Here is an 8,000-nt window from a genome sequence, read left to right on the forward strand (position 1 = left end):
TGAATCTATCGTCTTTTAAAAAACGATTATCGGAATAAGCCAATGCGTTCTTGTAGTTGCAGGGATTAGGTTCAAGTTGATCTAAGAGTGAGTCTAAAAACTCTCTTAGGTCCATGAACTTACTTGGATACCTTTTCCAAGACATGTGTTGGAATGACTCCACACCTTGAGATGTGTTGGACTAGACTTACCTCTAGTCCACAACTCGTGTGTCGTAGAAGGTACTGATGCCATGGTAGTTTCTTTAAGGTATAACTCATTGTTTCCAACGTATATCCCGTCAATGATAAGGTGTTATTGAGTAAAACTGTTCATATATCGAACTTATCATAGAGAGACTTCGATATCTTCTTATATGACAATCCCATTCTTTAGAAGAATGCTCGGAGTAGTCAACTAGGATTTAACTCCCACTACTGATCTTAACTCACTGCTCGTCTCTTATGGTATAAACCAATTAGACTTGCTAGTCTTTCTATGTTGCATTTCTATAAGTATTCTGAATCAAATGATTCTAACTTATAGTGCATCAACTAGACTTTCTTGACTTTCAAGCTTTTAACAAACAAGCTACTAAAATCACTTGAGTTAGATAAAATCAGTTTGAACAATCTCTAAGTACTTTCTTGGCCTTATGTCTAAGTGCCACAAATACTTTTATCGTTCATAGTTTAAGAAGTTGAACGGTTGTGTAAAGCTCAATTTTGTTGCATTTATATTGTTTAGATTAGATACTATAATGTTTTTCTATGGTACTATGATAAATGTTCGAATCACATTTTTCAATAATGCGCGCATTATAAAATGACATCGAACATTGCTCAATCATATACAAGTTTAGAAACTGAATCTGAATTCTTTCTAAACAGAATTGTACCAACAAAATATTACATATCAAATCAAAACAATAAAGTGAGCATAAATAAATAGCTCCCACTGCAACAACTGCCCAACTGGATTTGGAACTCTCTTTTAGAAGTTGCATTGCTACCTAAGTCATTGTCCTTCTAATGAAGAGGTCAATCCGACTTATAATGCATCTCCTCTTTGCTTCTTCACCAAAATTTTTCTTGTCTTTCTTGCTTTCTAGCAGACAATTCAACTATTCTCTCTTTTCATTGCTAGTCTTCTGTTTGATAAAACTAAGACATAGAAAAGATGTAGCTTTAATGAATTCGTCAACCATCATGTTATCTTCCTCCAACAGTAATAAAGTGAATATAATGCTGAAGGTTTCCAACTTTTCAGTAACAACCTTCTTATAGTCACATCTTATTACGATTGTCGATGAACTGAGTATAGAACTATTTGAGTAACCGAATCATAAGATTCTTCAAAACATTCTATCTCTGTTGGATTTCCAATAAAATCTGGACAACGTCCTCATTGGATATCCCTTTAACATCGGTATGAAACAAGACTTGTCCTACTACTTCCAAGAAAGTAGCTTGACATTCTTCCTTAAAGAACTTGTTGAGTACATGCATAAAATGCATTCTCAAACTTTCTTTGTGAAGCGTTGTCGAGGAAATGGAGGACATAAATTTGGTGAATACAAATTTCAAGCTTTTAGTAATGAGAATCGTATCCATTTACATTTCCAGTCTACTAAATTTTGGCCTTCGAGTTTTCTTTCAAGATCACGGATAATGGATAAAGCGACATAATTGATATTGACTGAGAAAAAATAAAAGGTATCCCTCACACAACCATACATGATAAAAGAATGTAAAAACCATAAAACATTCGAGAATCACATATGCTATTAAAACGCTAAATAAACAAGCACCAAAAGATGTCATGGATTATTTAGATTTTAAAAAGTTTTTCTTGGTCACAATACCGACAGATAGTCCAGAGACCATAAGAATGGCATGGCTGCCTAATATTGCCTAAGCTAGTACCATAATTCTAGTCCTCAAGAATCTTATCTTGCTTTGAATACTCCTCTAAAGAAAGGTCGCACGCCACTCAATGAGATTCTAAGACCATGGTTAACATCTTTTAAACAATGCTCACTTCATGATAATATCGCTCCCACTGGATACAATATTTCTTCAGAAATATGCCTTTCATTTAAAAGAACCATTTTAGTTATTCAAATCTTATGAAAGCTGTAAATATTACTAATAACATAACTCCTCTAAAGAAAGGTCGAAATGTTATCTAATTTACTTCACATTTGAATACCATTTATGGAGACCATATACAACATGACTGTTCGTAATTATCGCTTAGTTATTTTTAGTTAAAATGATTTTCATTTGATTATCATGCAAGCAAATAATTATTTAACTCACATAAGATGTAAATCACATAGGCAAATAATTTTGCACACTTTGTCACATCACACATAATCAAATAAATCATTTGATTTTAAACCACTAAGTGTCTAAAACCAAATAATTAAAATAAATCACAATTTATCCTTTCCATGAACCATGGTACTCCGGATAAAAAGGATTAAATAAAATATATATACCCCATTTGAATAAATCAAATATCTAGGGCATAAAAATTAGGTCAAGACCACACATTGGGCCTTGCCTATTAATCGGGCCATCTAAAACCCTAATTAGGGTTTCGCCCTAAAATAAAACAACTAGCCGCCATGGTCTTCAACGGAACCCACGCCGCCGTCGCCTTCACCGGGCTGCCTTGCTGTCGCCGAGCACCGCCAACTGCCGCCGGAGACACCCGCCGCCGCCCGCTGCCTCGATCTGCGTGCGGTCGAACCCTAGGGGTCTCGACCGCCGCCAAGGCTGCGCGCCCAGCCGCCTGTTCGCCGCTCAGGCTGCCTTCGCCGCCAGCCGGGAGTCGCCGGGAGACTTGCTGCTGCCACTGCCGCGAGGGACAGCGGCTGCCGCCGCCCAGCCAGCCTCCCTCCATCGCCGCCGTCGCCTAGATCTGCGTGCGGCCGAGCCCGCTAGGGTTTCGGCCGCCGCCTAGGCCTCCTCCTCGTCGGCTTCGTCTTCGTCTTGTTTTTCTCCATCGTATTACATTTCTTTGTATTCTAACTATTACATTTGTTTACAAAAGAAAAGTACAAGGAAGAACAAACACTAATCTACCACGGTCAACCCCCGTGGGTTTACAATAAAACGAAGAACAACAAGATTCAACAATCACGCAATATTGCAAGCATGAAAACAATCATTCATCACATTTTTCAAACATAGATCTACATAATTAAAACACATATGTAGAACATAACAATATAGATCTAGAATATACTATCATAAATCTACAATATTCTTGATCTAGAATATTCTCTCTTGGATCTAGAATAAAATTTCAAAGATCTAGAATATTCTCTCAGATTTAGAATATTCTTATAGATCTAGAATATTCTTTCTTACAACTATATTAAAAATAGATCTAGAATATATTCTATAGATCTTGGAATATTCTTTTCGTAGATCAAGATATTCTTTACTGATCTAGAATAAAATTCATAGATCTAGAATATTCTAATGCAGATCTAGAATATTCACTTACGGATCTAAAATATTCTTCACGGATCCATAAACATTTGAAAAAACCAGATTAAATCCACATAATCAGAGCCTAAAAGCATGGCTCTGATACCAATTGTTGGGGATAATCGCAGCGGAAAATGCAAATTAAATAAATCCACAAAAGAATCTATTTAGGTGATTATGTGGGTCGATTCAATTTCATGCTTGAACATGTAGAGACATATTATTGTTGAATACTTACAACAATGATTCTCCAAAGAATCGAAGTGGCTTGCTACTTCTCCACGTGTAGATCTTGAAGCTTGATTGTGAATGCAAGACCAAAGATCTTCTAGCCTATGACCCTTAACTCTATAGATCTAAATTCCTTGTGGGAGGAATCTCTTAGAAATTATAAGGAACTTGAAGGAGAAGACAAGAAAAACCAATTGCACACACTATGCAAATTTCGAAATCTCCTATTAGTGAGGAGCTCGAAAATTGCAAGCTTGGAGGCTAGGTTTAGGTTTTGTGTAATGTATATTTGTCTCCTCTCCTTACATCCTTATTTATAGAGTTTATGATGGGCTAGGTTAGGGATCTATGGGGCTTGGATTGGGCCTCCCCAATTGGACCTTCTTTACTAATTAAATTATAACCCATAATTTAATATAAGGCCAATGGAATATTTCTTGTGCCACTATCGAAGAAATACTGACCGCCCATCCAAATATACTTTTCCTTTTCTATTTATTCTTGGATTAAATCCAAACCGGCCGGGTTTCCGAATAATAGAACTTCTCTCGAACACCTCTTGGGGATATAGTCAAACCACGCAGGCACACGATTCAATGTAATAATAAAACTGACACCATACTAGTTATTAATTACTACTACCCAAGATATCAGGAATATTGGGTTACGAAAAACCCGCACCTATTGATAAGTCAAAGCAGCGTATGATTAAATAACGTGTGTCCTATATTATTACAAAGATTAGGAAATATTAAATCTCCAAGACATCGTCTTACAGTAGATAGCAACAAAGACGTGTCTATACTTTAGATCCATTCAATGCTATACCACACCAGTGTCACTAGTCATTCTCAAGGTAAAGACGACTTTCGGATGGACACTGCAACCTTTCACGATAGGTAGCCAAAGCCTATCTAGGTTGTGAAAAAGTTTTACTTCTACAAGGTACCGGTTGGGCCACCTACTGTGATAACCTGTTCCACGACCCAACCTTCAATGTAGAAGACTTAGACTGATTTTACTTTCCGGCGCTTTAATTATATAATTTAATATATAATTAAATACGGTCAATACCCATTAAAGTAAAATACACAGTGTGAAGAAAACATTTATTATTCTCATTAAATGAAGAGTGTTTACAATATACAAGCAATTTATCAAATTCAAAATGAACTCGAAAAATGCTTTTTAGTATATACGGGGGAGATACAATGATTCTTATGTTTAATTGATTTCCTTTTTCTATGCCTTGACTCATGTGGTTATTTTGATTTCTTCTGTGCTTATACATTTATTTGACTGATCACCTTATAAATGCATGTAGATTTTACTACAAGAACTGAGAAGTGAGTAGTTTAATTTGAAAGAGAAGAAATTGACGTCTTTGCCAATATAATCGAGAGATTTGAGCCTTTGAATGAAGCTAAGTATCTTAGGAGCTATTAGGAGTTGTTGCCTTAGTTCTAGGAAGGAGACTTCGGTTCTAGGTAGCAATCTACAAATTATATGCTTTGAGAAAAGATATAGTTTTACCTTAGTGATAGCTTAATAACCCTTGAGACCCTTTGTTGGCATAGTTAGGAAGTTAGTTGAGCATAGGATAATTGTTATCGATCCCGTAGGATTCTACCCTTCTCATCCTTGATCTACATCCGTTTTTTCTTATTTGCTTTTAGTTCTTTAGTTGTTTTTAATTGTTTTTACCTTGCTTTTAAGTAGATTTAGAAAACCCAAACTTTCCGATTCATCTAGATAGTAGTTGAGGTTGGTTCGTGGTAATTAGGTTGACACTCATTGTCTCTGTGGATACGATACTCTTTGCTTACTATTTGCTACATTAGCCCCGTACACTTGCGGGTATACTTGTGTTAAAAATAAGTTGAGTCAAGTTTTTGGCGCCGTTGCCGGGGACAATTTTGTGTTACTATAGCCTAATATCATGATAAAAATTAAGATTACTAATTTAGATTTTACTTGCTTTATTTTTCTTTTCTTTTTGAGTTATTCTCACTTTTTTGTTTTTCTTTTTAGGTTGTATGCTCACTCGCTCTAAGGGGCAACCATTAGAGTTATTCGATCCTGAGATCGAAGCATCCAACCGAAGGAGAAACGCTCAGAGAAGGCTCAACCAAAGGCGATCACTTTCGCCTCTTAAGAGAGAACCGCCTACTCCTGTTGCAATAACAATGGCGGACAACGAAGAGAACAATGCACCACATCCAGATCCGGTAGTCCAACAACTCCAATTTTATGCGAGGGAGAATGAGAAAGAAAAAGAAAGAGAAACAAAGCGCGTACCGGTCTGAAACATATGCGGTAACTACGAAGAGGTAGAGAACCCGCAGTGCGTGATAGAGTGATGCCAATCATTTGAGCTCAGGCGAGTTAACATATAGGTGAAATTTGTCTTTTCTTGAGGGAAGGCCCGATGAAGATCCCATGTATACTACAGTTTATTCGGATCGGTAACACGGTGAAGCAATGGGGCGAGATGAACAAATCCCAGGTAAGAAATTTATTCCCATTTTTCCTTGAGAGATGATCTTTAGAGATTGAAATACGACAACATGGGAGATTCGGGATGTTAAAACATGGGATGCCATGGTAGACTTTATTTTGGAGAAGTATTTACCTTATCGAAATTCTAAAGAAATGACGAGATAATTTAGTTCAGGATATATGAAACCTCATGTAGGAAGACAATCCCAGAGGCAACGTAATTGTAGATTCAAGGCATTCTTGAAAAGATGCCCGAACATGGTGGTCAGGGACACCCAGTCGCCCAACTTTTATAGGGGGTGTCTTTCAGGATACGTGCGTGAGGGCGGGTGGAGCGCGGAGGAACACTAACGATTAGGAAGAGGTAGGTACCGTGATGATTGAGAGAGTGGGCACCATTTGATGAATGATGGAATAATGAAAGAAGCAAGTCGTCGTACAATTTGGCCTGCACGATGATAGGATAGGTAGGAATGTCGAAGTATGCAGATCGTTTGACCCTGTTTGGGGATCATGGAGATGGGGTGACGTGGACGGAAAGCTGAGGAGGAGTTGAAGGTGTCGACTATGTGCACGGAGGAACAACATGAACTTCAACAACTATAATGGCCCAGAAGGGTGGTAACTACAACAATTATGGTAACAGATTAAATCCCAGTACCGTATGGGAATCCAGAATAATCTTTCTGTCCACCGCAGGATTCACGGTGTCACAATGGGTTGGTAGAGCAATGAGAAAAGCACTGCGAAGATAACTTATACTTGGCGTAATTCATGAATCGATTACCAAATACATGGAGAACACTTACAAGTACATGGAGAGCACTAGTGAGGTTGGGGAAGGTTGAAAACGACGTGCCAAGCTTGAATGTGCATATAGAAGAGGCATTGATACTGCGTTAGTAAAATTTCTCAAGAGCTGTGGAGTGTCAATAATGTTGAGGGCGATTTCCGGTACGGACCATAAACAATCCCAATCTACTTGAGAATAAATGCAGCGAGGAGGTGGTAAAGGCATAAAGGACTTCCGTACTGTAGAGAAAGAAGAGTACTCCAGGAGGAAGATGTCGAATAGGAAAGAGAATTAGGGGAAAGAATAAGGTGGAACAGACCAAGAAAGATCGATTAAAGGTTTGTCCTATACGTTCTATGATAGTTAGAGTTCCGGCTACATTTGGTGAAAAGAAGAAGTTGGATGACGATTCTCCAAATTTCTCCGATATTTTAGGAAGGTGCACATTAATATACCATTTGGTGGAAAATGCGCAGAGATCTGCAAAGTTCTAAAAAGATGTCTTTCTCGAAGAAGAAGTGGATTGATTATGAGGCGGTGAACAATATCACGAAGAAAGCGTAGTGCGATATTGAAATTGGCTATGACGCAAAGATCTTGGGAGTTTAATCATCTCTTTAGCGTCATTGGAAGTGACCAGACAGAATGAAAGCGTGATACGAGAGTGACATAAATTTGATGCCATTATCATTTTTAGCGAGAAAGATGAAGATCAACAGGCTCCTGAAAGCCATTCGCTTTAAAGGAATTATTGAGATGTTGGTGAAGGTACCGCGACCATGCTGCGTCGATTTTGTAGTGTTGGATATGGAGGAAGGCGTGAATGCCCGTTTTATCTGGTACATCCCCATTCACAGCAAGCGGGAAAAGCATTGATAGATATAAAGAAAGGCTCAACTTCTTAGAAACGTAAATGACGACACGTTTTGTCATAATCTTATGAAGAATCGTGAAAATGAGGAACTTGTTATGAAGATGGAGTCTTAGCTTTTCAT

General features: G+C 37.8%; 1 pseudogene; it reads left to right on the forward strand.

Annotated features, from left to right (window-relative positions):
- Positions 1-7,710: 7,710 nt before the first annotated feature.
- The window catches only part of LOC125220503, an 8,869-nt pseudogene continuing 8,579 nt past the window's right edge, over positions 7,711-8,000 (forward strand).

The sequence above is a fragment of the Salvia hispanica genome, chromosome 4, assembly GCF_023119035.1.
Source record: "Salvia hispanica cultivar TCC Black 2014 chromosome 4, UniMelb_Shisp_WGS_1.0, whole genome shotgun sequence".
NCBI classification, from domain to species: domain Eukaryota; kingdom Viridiplantae; phylum Streptophyta; class Magnoliopsida; order Lamiales; family Lamiaceae; genus Salvia; species Salvia hispanica.